The following is a 17,714-nucleotide window of genomic DNA, read 5'->3' as shown; positions in this document are numbered from 1 at the left end:
TTTTGAGCTTTCTCTTTAAAAACAGAATAAAATGCAAAATTGGAACAAAGAGGAGGATGAAGACTACCATCCATGGAGAATGTTCGCAGCTCATTTGGATATTGCACCCTCTTTCTCTCCCTGGAGAAATGTGTCTCAAATCATACTGTCCATTACAATCATTGCAGAGTTTTTATAACTCAGATTGCTGGAACTCAACCCAAGTAGGTCTGGGGAGGCAACGGAGAATTTTCATTTCTAAGACGTTCCCAGCTGATGTTGATGCTGCTGATATAGGCATCAGACGTTGAGAACGGGATTCTGGGACACTATCAAGCTGATGTGTCACTATCAGTGCAAATCCAGACCAACTTGCCTCCTCCGTCTTGCTTAAGGATGTTATTCTCTTCCCTTCTCTATCATTGACAACTATACACATGCTGGTACCCTGTAACCTACGTTATTGGGACACAGAGATCCAAGGACTCCATAACTCCTTTGAGTGTCCCATCTCTAATGAAATCACGCACTCTTCCACCCTTAGATACTCACTTCCACACCCAGAGCCTGTTTTCACCCAAAATTCTCCTGCTTGTAAATCAGTAACTCAGAAACACCACATTCTCACCACAAATTTCCACATTTCTAGTTTTTACACAAAGAACTCTACCGTATACAACCATTCTTTAAGAAAATAGATTACTCCAGTTAGAGTATCTTAACAAGGCTCTCTTCCTTCTCTCTTCCTACTCCTCCCTATTAATCTTGGATTCTGTGGTCCATCATTTCAATAACCCACGGACAACGCTCCCTAATTCTTTACTCTCATCATATCTGCCCTGCAAGCCTCTGACTTTGGATGATTCCAAATTCCTGCCATGCCATGTTGACACCTGCACTGAGGATCACCGCTGAAGAGAGAGCACACGAGGAGCCTGGGGGTCCCAACAGAGAATCAGCAGCAACCAATGGGCCTCCATGCATTCTCTAACGCTTCCTGAATGCTCTGTTAATTTCTTTCCATTTCTTGAGTTCCATAAAACTATTTTCTCTTGACCTACTTCATATCTCACAGACAAATTGTTAACCACCACACAAGAACTATTTCACACTCTAGTCATCAGATCTAGAAATTTTCCGCATAAGCAATTCATTTATCACACCATTTCTGTTGTTTTATACAGATATATTTCTTTCTTAGCTAAAACCATTCTGATTTTCATCTCATCTTTCCATTTCAATGACCTCATGCTTTCAATATTCGCAGTACTTTCAATCACCTCCCTACTGGGATCATGCCTCATGTTTCAAATATGCACAAATCTCTACCATTTACAAACCAATCCCTTATCCATTGTTCCTAATGCTCCTCACCCTCGATGTCCTCCCTCTCCCCCTTCTGCCAGGGACTCATTGTGAAAAGTTCACTTACATCCCAATGCCTCTGTTTCCACACTGGCAACCGATCCCATGTCCCCATTCTGTGGATGCTTCTCTTGCTAAGCTCACAGGTCATGGCTCTTACTATTCCAATGTGGCCTTTTCATTATTTGTCTGACATGTCCTGCAGTAGCATGTGACTTTGTGGCCTTCAAGTTCCTTTAGAAAGCTCATTTGTCCTTGGGATCCACCAGTGCTACACTGTCCTTCTCCTGCTCCAAACTTCCTGAGTTACTTCTTGGCTTCTCTTTATAACCAACCCACAATGCCTGATGCTTCCCAGACATCAGCCCTGCTCTGACATCTGCTGTCCACCTGCACCCTCCTACTAGGCAATCATATCCATTTCCCTGGCTTCAAATATCACTAATGAGCTAAAAATGTTCAAAGAATCAGCACAGATCTGACTCTGCCCCCCAGACCCAAGTATGTACCTGCCCACTCAGCCCATCAGTGATGACTCGACTCACAGTGTCCAGGTTCCAAATTGAAAAAAACACTTTCCCAAATAATTCACTTCTCTCTCAGTGTTCCCAAATTCACTTGTTTGTGCTAATATCCTGTCTGTCCCTGTGTGTCATTCTGGACACTCTGCCACCCCACATTCATGTCAATGAACCATCCATCCACCCTCCTGAATCCTCCTACAGATTCTTCACTTTTGAATCATTTCTAATCACCTTTCAGAAATGACACAAAATACCATTCCCACACAGTGAACTCTCCTGCTCTAGCAACCTAAATTACAAAACTCCATTTTTCCTCTTTGTTGATATTTTTTTCTACTTTACTTATATGTGCATCATCTCTTTCTTTCAATATTCAGTTCTCACTAAATGGGATACTCCATATAGACATGACTAATGTAGATTTTCTAGATGTTTCCCTCAACAGTGTTCTCATATGGCTTTGCACACAAAAAGAGCTCATATATTATATCTGTCTATCTACCTACCTACCTACCTACGTAACTACCTACCTACCTATCTAATTCAAATACTAAAAGTTCACTTCCTGAAATATTTTAAACCCATCCACTTAACTACATTTATGCAAAGATATAAAGTTTTTTTGGTATACTGCAATAAATTGGCAATTACAGCTTAAGATTTCCAAATCCTCTCTCCCTGTAATCAGCCAACGAGATTCTAGTTACAGTGATCTGTTTAAAATGTAAAACTGATCAGTTCACCTTACCTTTTAAATCCTCAATTTCTGTCTTCAGCAGATATTTTTCCTGTTGTCCTATCATAATTATTAATACTACCCTTTTCATTCCTCAATATGTTCCAGTTTGGAGAGAAAACTATTTGGTCGTTCTATTTATAGAGCACCTACTACATGCAAAACTCTGGTGTAAAACCTGTGATCTACAAAAAAGCTAAACAGACTCACCGCCCCGTTTGACCTAGTCTTAACGCGAGGAAAGACATAATAAACTGCAAAGAATTTATAACATGCCATGTGGAAATAACCACTGTGATGACCTATAGGGCAGAGAGAGAGAGTTTGAGCTTGAGTACATTTTCAAGGCTAGCTGTGTTTGTGTGTGTGTGCGCGCGTGCATGTGCTGATGCATGCTGCCAGATAGGATGAGTTGCTTTCTCCTGTGGGGTGGGGGAGCCTCCTTTGCTTTGGGAAAGTTCCTCTCTGTGCACCTACTATGGACTTTGTCATCCACGTGTATTAGTCACGGTTGTCTAGAGAAACAGAAATAGAATATATATAAACATAGAGATGTGGAGATGTATTACAGGAATTGGTTCTCGAGGTTATGGAGGCAGAGAAGTCCCACAATCTGGCATCTGCAAGCTGGAGAACCAGAAAAGCTGGTGGTATAACTCAGCTGAAGTCTGAAGGCCTGAGAACCAGCACCTCTAATGTCCAAGGGCAGGAAACAATGGGCGTCCCAGGTCAGGAGGAGAGAGTGAACTCACCCTTTCTTTTCCTTTTTGTTTAAACTAATTCTTGCTCATATAACAGTATTTTTGATGTTTCATATAGGAATCTAGCTTCCTTTCACATTACTCAACTTATTTACCAGTTGTAAACTTTATAAGTTATGTCCCACTCAAATAATAGATTTTCTCTTCTTCTCTAATATTACTTACCTCTTATTCTTTTGATTCTCATTTTTTCATGACTGTGCTCTCCAGTGCCACACTGAATCACAATAATGTTTGCCAGGAGCATTTTCCTCTTCTTAAGTGTAGCGTAAACACCAGATAAATTCCTTGTCAGGGCAGAGCAGGCATCTAAGAGAGAGAAAGTAAAAACGTGCAGGGGAATCACTTCTACCTGGAAGTCAACAGCCTTGCTTCTCTTGGCTGTTTGGAGCTGGAGATGCTATGACAATGTGGCCAGCTGAGAATCAGAGGATCTCTCTCTAGTCCCAGGAATTAGTCCTGGTCAAATCTCTCAACCTCTTTAGACCTCATTTTCTTCACCTGTAACATGAAGAGTTGGATGAGTCTTTTTGAGTTCTGAAATCCAGTGATTCCAAGATACCCTGCATCTAGATACACTTAACAAAGATCAGAGAGAATTTTCAGTTGTCTTCTTCTGCGTCAACATTATTATCCATATCCCCACTTCGAGACATATCAAATGTCTACTTTTGCATGACACTGATAAAACAGGTTCCATACCAAATCGCTGTTCACTGGGATAACAAATCTATAGTTAATTGTTTAGAGGTAAGTATAGAGATGGGCCCTGCTGGAACCAGCAATCAGTGGGCCACAAAGTCTTGCTTTACTTTACAGCAAGGCTGTGGAAACATTCCCTAATACACCAGAATTCTTCTGTACTTTGAAAGTATGAAATAAATGGGAGCCTTGAATCCATGGTTACGAGTTAATAAGGATATGATTTTTAAAATTTTACTAATGATGCCATTTGCCTAGTATGGGGCTGTTCTCTGGTGAGTCAAGAGCAGATGTATTCAAGGCCACTTTCATTCCTTTAATAAATATTTACTCAGCGCCTACCACTTGCTGCAAGATAGCAGTGAATTACCCTAAGAACATTTATATTCTAGTAGGGTGACACAGACCGTAAACAAAGAGAGAATCTTGAGGTGATCAATAAAGTTACATATACATCAAACATTTTTCATTCTGGACTATTTTTCACCCTTTCCCTTCTTTTACTCTTTCCCAGAACTCTAAGCATGGACTTGAAAACCCAGAAAGCATGAGTCCCATGTTTCTTCTCGCAAAACCCCTCTTTCAAAGACATAGTGTTTATCATCTGAGAGTATGTCTCTTTAAGACTAAGTTCCTATGAATCAGCATTATTTCATCACTTTCTTGAGAGGACAGATAATATTATGAAGGGAAAACAAAATATCATGTGGGATTTATACTCGAAATGATGTTTCCACTCTAATTGTGTTATTTAATGTGGTGTGATTTGGGGCAAGTCGGTTACTCCTTCAGTGTCAGAGGTAATAATACCCTGAAAAGCATTCTATAGAGATTAAATGAAACAAAGTATGAGAAACTGCTTTGTAAATTGCAAAGCCATCTATTTCAGCTTATTTTTTCTAATAATATTTTCATTTATCCAATCCTTTTTGACTCTACACAACCTGCCTAGACTGAGTTTTATCATTTATTCAACCATAATAATGGGTCAAAATGGGTGAATATTAGAAATTTCATATGGTTCAACTTAATTAATAGGCCATCACAATATTTAATTTGGTTATAATCACAGTTAAATTTTTCATGTTGCCTTACCATGTGCCAGGCACATTCTAGGCATCTGACATGTATTCACTCATTTAATCCTCACAACAATGCTATGGAGACAATACTATTAACCCCTATTGTATGGATGAGGAATATTAGAGGTTATATAAACGTCCAAGGTCACACAGCTGGTACCCAGGCAGCCTACCTCCAAAGTCTCTTTTAGGGATCCATTAGAGGTTGTGGCGCTTACATTGTAAAAGGATCACCCTGGTTTCTGGTTGGCGAATGGACCAGAGGGGACTAAGCAAGAAAGCACATGACTACTGAAATGATCCGCGCAAGCAATTCTGAATACAGGATTTCTTTCCTTTTTAAGGCTGAATAATATTCCATTGTACAGATGCCCCAGATTTTCTTCATCATTTCACCCACAGATGCACAATTAGGTAGTTTGCATCTCTTGGCTATTGTGAATAATATTGCAGTGCATTTTGTCAAACGTTTTCCTGGCCCTTAGTGAGTTTGAAAAAATTCTCCTTCTACACATTAGTTACTGTAATGAACTACTTTCTAAATGTCTAAAGTTTAAATATTTGTCATTCTACAGAAATACCTTGCCTAATCATGATTTGTGTTGTTATCAGTTCATGAATGATCTTAGATTTTTGTACAAAAAGTTGTTATAATGGCTTTTTTTGCATGTATTCAGGAACCTTGCATAATATGGGTATTCCCTGATACTTGATTTTTAGTAGAGTTTTCTAGTAAGCCTTTAGGATAGGAAGTATCTTCCTAGATGTGAGGCAGAGAGCAGAAAAATAATAAAGTGATTGTCATATTTAATTACATCAAAAGAAAACTGTCGTTTTGCTAAATTGTTTTTACACACCCTTTGCTTATTTGTAAGAATGGCATATATCGTTTTATTAATGAAAAGAAAATTCAATAAACAATTTTAACATAAAACAACATCTATTGAGAAATTATATGAAAATTTTAGCAATATGCTGTCATCAGTTTCCTCATCTGCAAAATGGAGATAGATAATACCATCTTCCTATGGGTTGCTGTGAAAATACTCAAGAGTAATGTATGTAAAATGCTTATCACCATGTCGGTTGGAAAGTGATGCCCCACTCATTTTTCTACCGGGATGATGAGAGCTTTTTTTATGCTTGAAGTTGGTAGTTTTCAAAATATGTTCTACTGTTGTAAAGTGATTCCTTTTTACAAATTATTTGTAGAGTTAGATGATCACTTTGGAATACAAATTCAGGCTTCCGTGTGTGTGTGTGTGTGTGTGTGTGTCTATATGCACATCTCTCAAATAATACTTCAAGCCTTATAATGAAATCTACCTTCCCCACTCTTGACTCTGGTTCCAAAAACAACTTTAATTTTCTGGTTGAAAATCTATATTTCTATATTAGCTACTCATACACTTTTTCATTTTTCATCTTTTGACTATTTATAGTTTCTTTCTTCTCTGAAACAATCAGCATGAAGAGTTCTTACATACATTAAAAACATAATTCCCCTTGCCCAATATAACTATTTAATGAATTAGGATAAATCAAAATTCAATGTCTACTGTTTTATGACATAAGTGTTTACCATTTTATAGCATACGAATCTTATCCAGAGATGTGCTACATGAGATATTATGAACACATTTTCTTTCTCACTTTGTCCTTTGACCTTTTAAATGGTAAAATTCTCTTATTTCTTTGTTGTCTTCCTATGGATTCATCACTGGTTCATCTCCTTCCACCAGAAATTTAAATCTCTTTTCAGTAACTTCTGACACATGAGACAATTCATGGGCTTCAGGTTTTGCTTGGGGACCTCCCTCTTGGGCTTGAACATATACACAGGCCCACATATACACAGTATGTCTGGAAGGATAGAGGAGAAAAGGATGTTTATCTCTGTGCAAAAGGACTGGGAGACAGTGGTAGAGTGAGAATATTTTACTGACTTTGCACCACTATTTGAAGTTTTCCTATACGTGCATCTATGACGTAGTGGCCTCCCTCCCCCCAGATTTTTAAAATTAAAATAGCGTTATATCCTTATCTACTGGCTTGGGACAGCAAGTTGTAGAGAAATGTGAATATATGATCCAATTTTTTAACGAAATTAAGAACAGCAAACACGCACAAAAAATTTGTAATTCTAAATATGGGCACATCATTCTATGAGGCTGTATAAACGTGAGGAAAGGAATGAAGAAAAGTTGTTCAACATCCAGCTACCTGTACAGTCAAGGGTCCACGTAAAGCCCCGCCTCCAGCCCCGCCCCTGGAGCTGATTTCCTCCCACTGTGAAGTCGGCCTGACTTATTCCAGCCCCACCCCCGCCTCTTCCCGCCCCTGGAACTGGTCTCCGCACAAAGCTCGGGCCTGGCTCCGCCCACAGCCTGGTCCCACCCCTTGCCCCGCCCGCACCCTTGTCCCCGCCCACAGCCCCGCCCCTAGAACTGGTTTCCACCCACAGCCCCGCCCCTAGACCTGGTCCCTGTCCCTGGTGCTGACCCAGCCCGAGGCCCGGCCTCACATTAACTCTAGAAACTAGACACCTCCCCCGAGGCTGGGGTGCGCGGCCCCGCCCTGCCCCGCCCCCTGCCCCGCCCCCCACGCCGCCTCAACCCAGAGCCCCCAAACGTCCGTCCTCCCAGAACGCCCGCCCGAGACCGGAAGCGGAAGCGCGGGCGGCGCCGTGGATGGAGCGGGAGGTCTGCGCGGTGTGTCCAGTCTTCTCGGCGCGGACGGGATTCCCGTGGACCTTCGGCCGAAGGGGCGAGGCGCAGTGAGTGGCGGGCGGTCCCGTCTCCGGTCGCGGTCGACGGAGGGGCCTGGGCCGCGGGCAACCCCGTCAGGGCCCGGCGTCCCTCCGTCCCCCCGGAGCCCCGTTTCCCCGGGCTGTTCGCTCAGGGCGCCCGAGGCTGCTGTTCCTCCCGGCTCCGGGCGCCGCCGGCCCCTCCTCAGAGTCCCCGTCACCGTCCTCCGTGTGATTTTGTCCCCAGGGCGCTTATCCGCGTCTGGAGGCGGTGTTTGGGTTGTTACTAATGGGGGCGCTCCTGGCATCTAGAGGGGGAGGCAGGGATGCTGCTCAGCGTCCTCCAGGGCCCAGGACGGCCCGACAGAGAATCATCCCGCCCCAAATGTCAGTGGTGCCGAGGTTGGGAAAGCTGCTCCAGGGCCTGAAAATCTCCCGGGCCCTGAATGAAGTGTGAAAATTGTTTACAAGTCAGCGAGTCACTTACAGGGTCCCTAAAGGACAAGCTTGTTTAAAGGGTCCAGAGTCACCAAAAAGTCTCTGTCCAGCCAAGTGAGTTGAGCGACACAAGTGCACACAGCACGAAGCTGCTTCCTCCCATCTTGGGGAGCAGGTGACTGGATAGGAATCGGGAAAATCCAGTCTCAGCCAACAGTTACAGTTAAATCAGTAAATACAAAAAAGAAAAGTGAATTGGGTGGCCTTTCCATCCAACACCCTATAAAAGGCCTCAAAAGCTTGTTTGCGCTTTTTTCCCCCCCTCAGACACGAAAAGCATCTGTGGAGCTCAAGTTTGAGGTGAAAGCAGGCTCAGAGTCCACCTGTGCTCGCTGATCCATGGATTTCTGTGTGACCAGGTGAGTACCCTGTGGACCTGGTACCAACAGGTTCCGGCAGCCTCCGCTGTGCAGAAGACCTGCTAGTGGGCTTTCCTGGGCTCAGGTTGTCACCACATGGACACTGAGAGTGAGGGTATCTTGAGAAAAATTATTGATGTTGGATGGATTATATTCAAGGGAAAGATGGTAAGCTGTGTGTGGTTCTGTGTGGTAAATATTTCAGTAAGTACAGTTATATGCAAATAAGAACACATAAAACAAATGTAAATAACTGCAAATGTGTACTATAGTAGAAAATATAGATTTACTTGCATTGCATAATACTCAATAGTCAGGATTTATATATAATATATATACAGAAATGTTTTGTGTGTGTATGTAGTATTAGAACACATCCCATGAAATATTAGCAGGGATACTCAGCAACATTCCTTAGACCCATTCAACTTGACTTCTAAAGTCCTATAAATCCTCCACAAAAATTTGAAATATAGGAGCATTCAGGGAAAAAGATGATTGGAACTTCTTTGTATTAATAACAAATTTAACATTGAGTTTGCCAGTAGCCAGATTTATTTTGAACATTTTTTTCTTTATGACATTTCAAATCATTTGGAGGAGTACTAAGCAACGCTGTAGATTGAAGGGCAGGGCACTAGTCTCTAAAAAGACTGTCCTCATCACCTTGCCTTCTAAAGGGAATTAACTTTGTTTCTTGAAACTTTTCTGAAATAACGGTCTGGTGATTCACGTTGCAGAGAATCTTGTTAAGTAATTTTGTATTTAGTTGTTGGCCTCTACTAATTGTGTGTATATGTGTGTGTGCCTTTTTCATTCTAGCTTTCCTGTGAGGTTCTTGAGGGGAATGTGTGCTTGTCATGCAATAGATAGTCTTTGAGTGTATAATTTATGGTGACCCTCCATCCTTGTTTACTCAGGACAGAGGGGTTTTCCAGGACACAGGACGTTTAGTATTCAAACCAGGGCAGTCCTAGACAAACCGGGATGGTTCCTCATCTGATGAGCCAGGCCCTGGGCCACATGCATGGGGACCTGGAGAACCAGAGAGACCTTGTCCCACCTCCGTGGAATTTATATTGTATTTGGGAATTTGGATTTTAGACAGTTAATGATGAGAGTGATGTGGGAGTTTGGCACAAGGGGACTCAACCTGAGGGGGCAGGGAAGCGCTCTTGAGAAGGACTGATATTTAGCTTGAGAGCTAGAGTTGGGACTGGATTTAGCTAGTTGGAGGGTTAGACTGGAGTGAGGGTGTGGGAGTGTGTTCAAGAGAGCGTTTCAGACAGAGGGACCCGCATGAGGACACCCCTGAAGCAGAGAGCCTGGTGTGTCCATGAACTGAGAAGAGGGATGGCTGAGCCGAGTCAACACAGGGGGAGGGGTGTGAGCCACGCCGGCGATGGGGGACAGGCAGGACCAGATCAGGGGTGACTTGGGATTCTGTTCTAAGACCAGTGGGAAGACTCTGGAGAGATGCAAGTAGAAGGATGATGTGATTAGCGTTTGGTCTAAGCACCTTGGTTCAAATGGACTTCATGTTTAAGAATGTAGACTTAAGAGGCAAGATGCAAGGTACTGGGAATAAGATTAGGAATAAGATGATTGTTCCCTAGGCCTGGGTGATGGCTGTGGAGTAGGAAAGAAGTAGAAAGAAAAGACCTTGGAGTGTAGAACCGAGAGAACGTAACGGTACTTTCTTGCCTGCATGTGTCAGATGGCACAGGGCACTGACTGTGCTCCTCGCTGCTGTCCGTGCAGACCTGCAGGCGCCCCCTCACCCAGGTCTGTGTGTTCACCCCTCTTTGTCACTCACAGGCCCCGCTCCACATCCTACAGGAAGTCAGGCCTTACTTGTGAGGGGGTTGTCTCACATGGGAGACACCGAGGAGAGCCTCTCCAGACATCAGAGCAGCCCCTTCAGCCTCTCCCTCAGCCTCCTCCCTTCCACTCTCTCGCTTTCCACACCCAGAAGGACCCCTGCTCAGTATTCCATGTCCCCAGGTTCTCCCTCCCCCAGGCTTGAGAAGGGTGGGGCAGCCACTGGGGTGGACATCATCTGCACCTTCCACTTCAGAGAGGCAACGAGATGGAAGGTGGCTGGTCCAGGGCTGGACAGAGAGTGACTCTACTGGGAGCCGAGCCATGAGACCCAGGGCGTCACCCACCTGGGCTCCCTCACCCTGGACGGGGACAGCCTCTACATCAGTGGTGAGGGGCTGTGCTACAGCCACACTCTATCTCCCAGTCAGAGTTCTGTGTTGCCTCCGTTGCTCTAAAGTGAGCTATGATCCATCTCTCTATGCTCCTGGTCTGGGATCAGTCTTCTCATCACTGTGTGATCACTGGGTCCAGCCACCTTCCATCTCGTTGCCTCCCCCCCTGAACACCACTCCCCTCTTCCCCTCTGCTTTCCCCACCAAGCTCCCTACATCCTCCCTCTCCCTTAATCCTTTATGTTCACCCCAACTCTTGCTCAGCTCCTCTCGCCTTCTCTCCACAGATTACACCTATGGAGCTGCAGCCCCGACTACCACCAGTGAGTATTCCTGGCCCTGACATCCTGGGTCCCGTCCGCATTTGGGGCTGGGGAGCACTTGTTCTCCTTCACCCGCTGTCCTTGGTGAGGGAAGCACCTGGAAGGGCCCTAATTCATCCCTTCTCTCCCTCCCGGGTTCTGGTGGAGAGTCCCAGCCCAGTGTGAGAAAGCCTTAGACACAGACGTGTTCTCCACCACATTCTGACCCCACGTGGTTTTCACTTTAATTCTCCTGAAGCCCCGCCCTTGGTCCTCCTTTTCCAGGTATCCCATCCGTCTGTCCAGTTTTCTACCCGTCCATCTGTCTCTCCTCTGTGTTCAGTGTCTCTTGTTCACCTATCTCTCTCTCTTGGGCTCCTCTCATCCACAGGCTTGCTCATCCCTCTACTCACACAGTCACCCCTCCCCTCACTCTCATGTATGCTTCACCTGTGAATGGTGGTCCTGGCACAGCCACTGCTGGAGCCCGGGTCAGCCTGGGGGCTCCTCCCACTCTGTGCCTCCCTGCTGACAGCCCTCGCCACAGCTCCTGAGCTGGCCACCACATCCCTGCATACTTGATCATCACCTGTGCCACCAGAAGCCACCACAGGTATCTGGGGGTGCCTTTTCCTTCCCAAGAGAAGCTCTCCGGCCCCACTCCTCTACCAGCCGGTTGTGATCCAGGAGCTGGGAAGCCAGGGTGTGAAATTCTGGTTTTAGGGCAATCATGCTGATCACAAAGATTATACCGACGGTTCAGTCTAAGGTCAGCCCTCAGAGAGCCCCTAGTCTTATGAAATTAACACACCATTATAGTACAATGTGGGAGGTTTCGGGGAGAGGCACCTGGCATCATTTGGAGGGGAAGAGCTTGCTAGAGAAAGTTTCACCTGAATGGAGTCTTTAAGAATGACTAGGAGGGACCCTGGCAAATAGAGGATGAAGAGTTTTCCTGGCAGAGGGGATTCCATGAGCAAAGGCTCTAGCCAGAAACAACATGGCATATGGGGATAATTGAAACGAATTTGGGTTGCATGAAGCATGAAGTTTAACCCGCAGTAGATGGATAAAATGAGAGTGAAAGTTCATCAGGAGCCAGATTGAGTAGAGTCTTGAGTGCCAGGTCAAGAAGGTTGAACTAACACTGAAGGCCATAGGGAGCCACGGGTGGTACTAGAGCAGTGGTGGTCCTAGTGAGGTATTCATTTCAGAAAGATCCTTCTAGTAGTCCATGTAGAACATCCTTTAGACAGAGCATCCAGTGAGCCTGCTGGGGTGTTGGTCCGTGTGAAGGAAGTTAAGACCTGAGCTGGGACAGGGATGGAGTGTATGTGAGGACCAGTGTGCAAGTGGAATTGGTGTTACTGGGAGGGAGGAGGAGCTGAGCAGATATGCTGGTTCTGACTTGGGTGACCACACAGGTGGGTGGTGGTGCCACTGGGAGAGAAGACGACGGATGATAATGAGTGCAGGACTCTGGTGTGGTCTCAGGCCAGCTCTCAGTGATGGCCGTTGCTCTCCCTCTCGTTTTGCAGCTCTGGGGCACAACCTGAAGACCCTCATAGTCACCTTCCCCATCTCCACCCTCTGGTATTCATCAGACAGGAGCAATGGCTCAGCCACGTTCCACTCCACTGAGAGGGTCCTGCAGAGCCTGGGGAGACCCTGGTCCCAGCAGCTCCTGGTGGGTTAAATCCCAACCAGCCCCTCCCCCAACCCCTGTCCCTCCTGCTCATCCTCCTCCTCCTTCCTCCCCAGCTGGATCCTTGTTCAAGAAGAGCAGCCTGGGCCTCTTCTCCTTGAGTTGCAGACTGTTCTCCCTCAGGTAAGACCCTCCCCTGAGCATTTGCCCCTAATGACCACTTTTGTGACCACCCCTCTCTGTCTCCCCCCTGTCCTCCCATTTCCTCCTTCCTGTTCTGGCCCCCACCCCAGAGGTTTCAGGACCTCTCTCTAGAGTCCCCACGTCCCTCTCTCCCCAGGCCTGAGAAGGATGGGGAAGCCACCGGTGTGGACGCTGTCTGCACCCACCACCCTGACCCCGTGGGCCTCCATGCCTCTGTGCTGGGAGCTGAGAGTCTCCACGTGTCTGCTCTTTCTCTCGGTGGCTCCAGGCTCTGCACCCTGTAATTTATGCATGCGGAGAGAACACCAGCTGCATTTCCGCAGCATCAGCTGGAACCTCAGCAACCCGGAGCCCACATCCTCGGAGTACGCCGCCCTGCTGAGGGACACCCAGGACCAGGTGGGGTCTCCCCTGTCCCGTCTCTCCTTGCCCTGAAGGCACCCTCATTCCTCCGCCTGACTTACGTCTGTTACCTGGTTGTTTCAATCCTTCACTTTCCCTGCGTGTCTGGGTTCTCTCAGTTTCCAGAGGTGATGTCCTAGCTGCCTTCCCCATTTCTCACATGGGTAAACTGAAGCTCAGAAAGGGGAGTATTGTGCCTAAGATCACACAATGTGTTAGGGGCAGAGCCAGGATTTGAAGTCAGGTCTCCCTTGCCCCAAGATCTGTGATCTTTCACTGGCTCCAGTGGCCCCCTGCATCCCCAGGAGACCTCCATCTCACCCACTCTCCCTCGCGTTTGTTCTAGGTCACCAAGCTCTACAGATGCAGCCAGCTGTGAGACATATTCCACTCCTGCCTGGTCACTCACGTGGTGTAGGTTGAGGAGATTGGAAGCATTGGCTGAGTTGGTGGCTGATGGCTCTGAGCTCCCGTGACATATCCTTGATCTGGAAGTCACTGACATGGTGCCCAGTCTCCCCCACATCCCTGTCAGCTAATCCTACCATCTCCTTCCATAGGTTTTCGGGAGTTGAGAAAAGCATTAACATTTGGGGCCACCAACCTCCAGCATCCTCCTCCTCCTCCTCTTCTGGAGACTTTCAACAAATATCAGCAGTCTAACTGTGCTCTCCAATAGTGGAGCCACTAACCACATGGGGCAATTTAAATTATTTATACACCTGTTGGGATACGATTCACATATTGTGTGTGTGTCGGGGGGTGTATTTTTTAGGTTTTTCTATATACAATATCTTCTCCTGTGCAAAACAAATAGTTTTACCTCTTCCCTTCCAATCTGGGTTTCTTTTATTCCTTTTTCTTGCCTAATTGCCCTCATCAGAACCTCTAGTACCTGTGATTAACATATCAGATGAGGGAAGACATCAATGTCTTGTCCCTGGTCTTAGGGGGAAATTTTCAGTCTTTCACCATTGAATATGGTGTTAACCGTGGGTTTTTCATCGATGCTATTTATAGGTTGAGAAAGTTTCTTTCTATTCCTAATTTGTTGAGTGTTTTGTTTTTTAGGCATGAAAGGTGTTGTATTCTGTGAAATTCTTTTCTATGTATATGGCCGAGATTACGTGGTATTGGCGGTTATTCTATTAATATGGTGTATTACATAATCAGTTTTCAGATATTAAGTCACCCCTCCAACTAGAGGTGAGAGATTCAGACGTTCTCAAGTCTGTCCTGGGCGTGCCACATCCCTGAGCCCTTGTGGCCTTCTAGAGGGCCACAAATACACTGGAGCTTTTCAAAGCCCCCTGTGGACATCTCATTCCCCCAATTTTTCTTCTAAGTTGTTGGCTCACCTCTTGCCTGCCTCTCCTGGTATCACTCCCTCAGGCAACTACAATAGAAAACAATTAGCCCTGATTGTTTTTAGCAAGTGCCTTGGGGACAGACTTTCCATCCTGGGCAAGCTCTGACTCAAGTAACGACAAGCCCTGAACATGGGGCGTTTTTGGGGAGCTGCCAGGCAGGTCAGCTAGTTGCAGTTGGGTGGGGAGGGGTCTTTTCAGAGCTCCACACCCACTATGGCTGCTGTGCTGCGGGTTGTCTCAGCCACCATGGTTCTGAGACTGACGGTTTTCACAGTCATGGAGGATGTTGTGAGAGCAGGATGGGAATAGTGCAAGTTATAGTGCCACAAAGTTTGCTCCCTGTATCAAGATTCCACCGTGTGTCTTCACTAAACCCTCCTCAGATTCTTACAAGCCTTTGATTAATTTCTAGACTTCTGAAAAGATGATTTTGACCATTTTTACCAGTGTTCTCATTGTTTTTATGCATTTGCAGAAGTCCTTACTCCAAAGTTTCAAAAATGTTCTCCCTATAGTTATTTATTTATAAATTAATTACTTGAAATGAAATTACATGAGAAATTCAGTTCCTCACTCACACGCACTAGCCACATTTTAAGTGCTCGATAACAACATGAGGCTAATAATGAGTGTATTTGGTAGTGCAGACAAATGTTGACATTATTGCAGAAAGTTCTCTTGGACAGGACCCAGAAGCAGGGAATCTAGATTCAGGGTAGAATTCCAGACACCCTTGATTATCCTTTGTGCCCTTCCAGGTCTGTCCCCCACAGTAACCACACTGGAGTGGACTCCCTGTGTACCTTGCCGCCTTGGCACAGAGACTGGACAGAGTTGCCATCTATGAGGAATTCCTGTGGCTGACCCAGAATGGTACCCAGCTGCAGAACTTGACCCTGGACAGGAAGAGTGTCCTTGGGGATGGTAAGGCTCCCTGCTCATTGGGAAAGGAAGTGAGGCCTTTCTGGGGACTCTGGAGGCCTGGGGCTGAGAGAACATTGAACTTGCTCAGGCTGGCAGGAGGTGGCATAGTCCCCCAGTCTTTAGCCACCATTGAGAGAGAGAAAAGGACACCAGTGTAGTATGGGAGGCCCTCACCTTCTCCTAGACAGCTCTGTGACCTCAAACTAGTCACCTCCTCTTTCTGGACTTTTGTTTCCTCATCTCTGCACTGAGAGCCACTGGCCGGATGGTCAGTGAGGGCCTCCAGCTGTGTGTGAAGCAGACTTACAGGTTTGGGGGTGGATGTGGTTTCTGGTCCACAGGCTATAGTTTGGCAAGTCCCGCTCTAGATGAGCAGCAATGCGCTAGAACTTTCTGCAGTGGTGGAATGTTCTATCTGTGCTGTCCAGTGCATAGCTGCATGTGGCTGTTGAGTGCTTGAAGGATGGTATTGTGACTGGTCTTTATTGTTACTGATTTTTAATGTTACTGAGGTACTAGAATTTTTCTTTTATTTAACTAAAATTAATTTTAATTCAAAAAGAGACTTGTTGCTGCTCCATATCAGACAGCACTCCTCTAAGAGGTTGTCTGGGTAGAGGTACAAGTAGGGGGACCTGCACCCCTCCTCCCATGCCCATTGGGTGCTGCGTGTCCTACCCTCCTGGAGTTTATGTTGTAGCTGGCAATAACAAGAATAGAAAATTGAAAATTATCAATTATTTGATGTGAACAAACTCATACTTGCAGGTGGAAATCAGAGAAGACTTCCTGCAGGATATTACATTGTAGGTTAATCCTAGAAAATGAATATTAAGCAGATAGATAAAGGAGAAGGGGATGAATGTGTTTCTAGGCACGGAAGAACAATTTTGAGTGGGAATTTACAAATTTAGAGAGATCCCATAGGCTTGCCAACTGTGATGACCCATTCTCCCCCCGGCCGTCATAAGATAGTCCACCCCAAATTCAGTCCTCTGTGCCCAGAGGTATGAATTTGGTTTAATTTATTAAACTTTTGTTCTGTGATAATGGTCTTGGATTTTGTAGCAAAGTGTGCTCACTTTTTAGAGATGGAAAGTAAAATGGGGTGAAACATGATGATGTTTACTTGACTTTAATATTTCATTGAAAACATGGGATGAATCAAGGGTGGCAAGTGTTAATAATTTATACATTGATGAAATATTGTTTTAATTGGATGGAATATACATGGTTAAATTAGATGATGGATGTTTGTGAGACTCTCCCTTTATTTTTCTGTGTCTAAAAAGTTTTATTAAAAAGAGTGAAACACATTCACATGCATTCTCCATTTCATTCACTTCCAGAATATTCTGCCAACAGAGATGACACCTCGACTGAGAAGCCTAGTAAACCTGCAGGAAGCCCCAGCCCATGGTAGGGGGCGAGTATCTTGATGCTGTGCCTCATCGAAGAGAACCATGCGCACAGGGTTTTGGATGATGAGGAAAGTTGGCCAACCCTTGTCAAGGACGGTTGAGGCACAGTGGGGTCAGCAGGAGCCCTGGGGCGATGACAGGAGGTGGCTCACCCCAGCACTTGTCTCCCCAGACCTCCCCTTCTGGGCCCTCATCCTCATCTGCTTGGCGGGAATCCTGGTGCTCATCACAGGCCTGATCTGCTGTCTGCTGGTAAGCCATGACGTGTTGATTGTCTTCTTACTATTGGGTTGTAAGAGCTCTTTATATATTATAAGTACACGTCCTTTTCTAGGGATATGTTTTGCAGATGTTTTCTCCCAGTCTGTGTGTGGCTTGCCTTCTCCTTCACAACATGAGTCATTGGGGAAATGTAAGTGACAGTCATCATGAGATTCCACCATACTTGAGAATGGCTAAAATTAAAAAGACTGACTAT

At 45.5% G+C, this 17,714-nt stretch overlaps 2 long non-coding RNA genes and 1 pseudogene across 2 annotated transcripts; 2 read left to right on the top strand and 1 right to left on the bottom strand.

Annotated features, from left to right (window-relative positions):
- The window catches only part of LOC131402754 (adhesion G protein-coupled receptor E1-like), a 212,904-nt pseudogene that overhangs the window by 132,496 nt on the left and 62,694 nt on the right, over window positions 1-17,714 (bottom strand).
- Window positions 8,703-11,708, top strand: LOC131402747 (uncharacterized). The gene is made up of 3 exons (XR_009218936.1): window positions 8,703-8,752; window positions 11,256-11,291; window positions 11,662-11,708. It is a non-coding gene; the product is annotated as an uncharacterized LOC131402747 (long non-coding RNA).
- On the top strand, window positions 13,450-17,624 carry LOC131402746 (uncharacterized). The gene is made up of 4 exons (XR_009218935.1): window positions 13,450-13,518; window positions 15,665-15,815; window positions 17,165-17,206; window positions 17,409-17,624. It is a non-coding gene; the product is annotated as an uncharacterized LOC131402746 (long non-coding RNA).

This window comes from Diceros bicornis, unplaced genomic scaffold, assembly GCF_020826845.1.
Source record: "Diceros bicornis minor isolate mBicDic1 unplaced genomic scaffold, mDicBic1.mat.cur scaffold_252_ctg1, whole genome shotgun sequence".
Classification (NCBI taxonomy): Eukaryota; Metazoa; Chordata; class Mammalia; order Perissodactyla; family Rhinocerotidae; genus Diceros; species Diceros bicornis.
The sequence above is the reverse complement of the archived record's forward strand: the minus strand, read 5'-3'. Positions and strand labels throughout refer to the sequence as shown.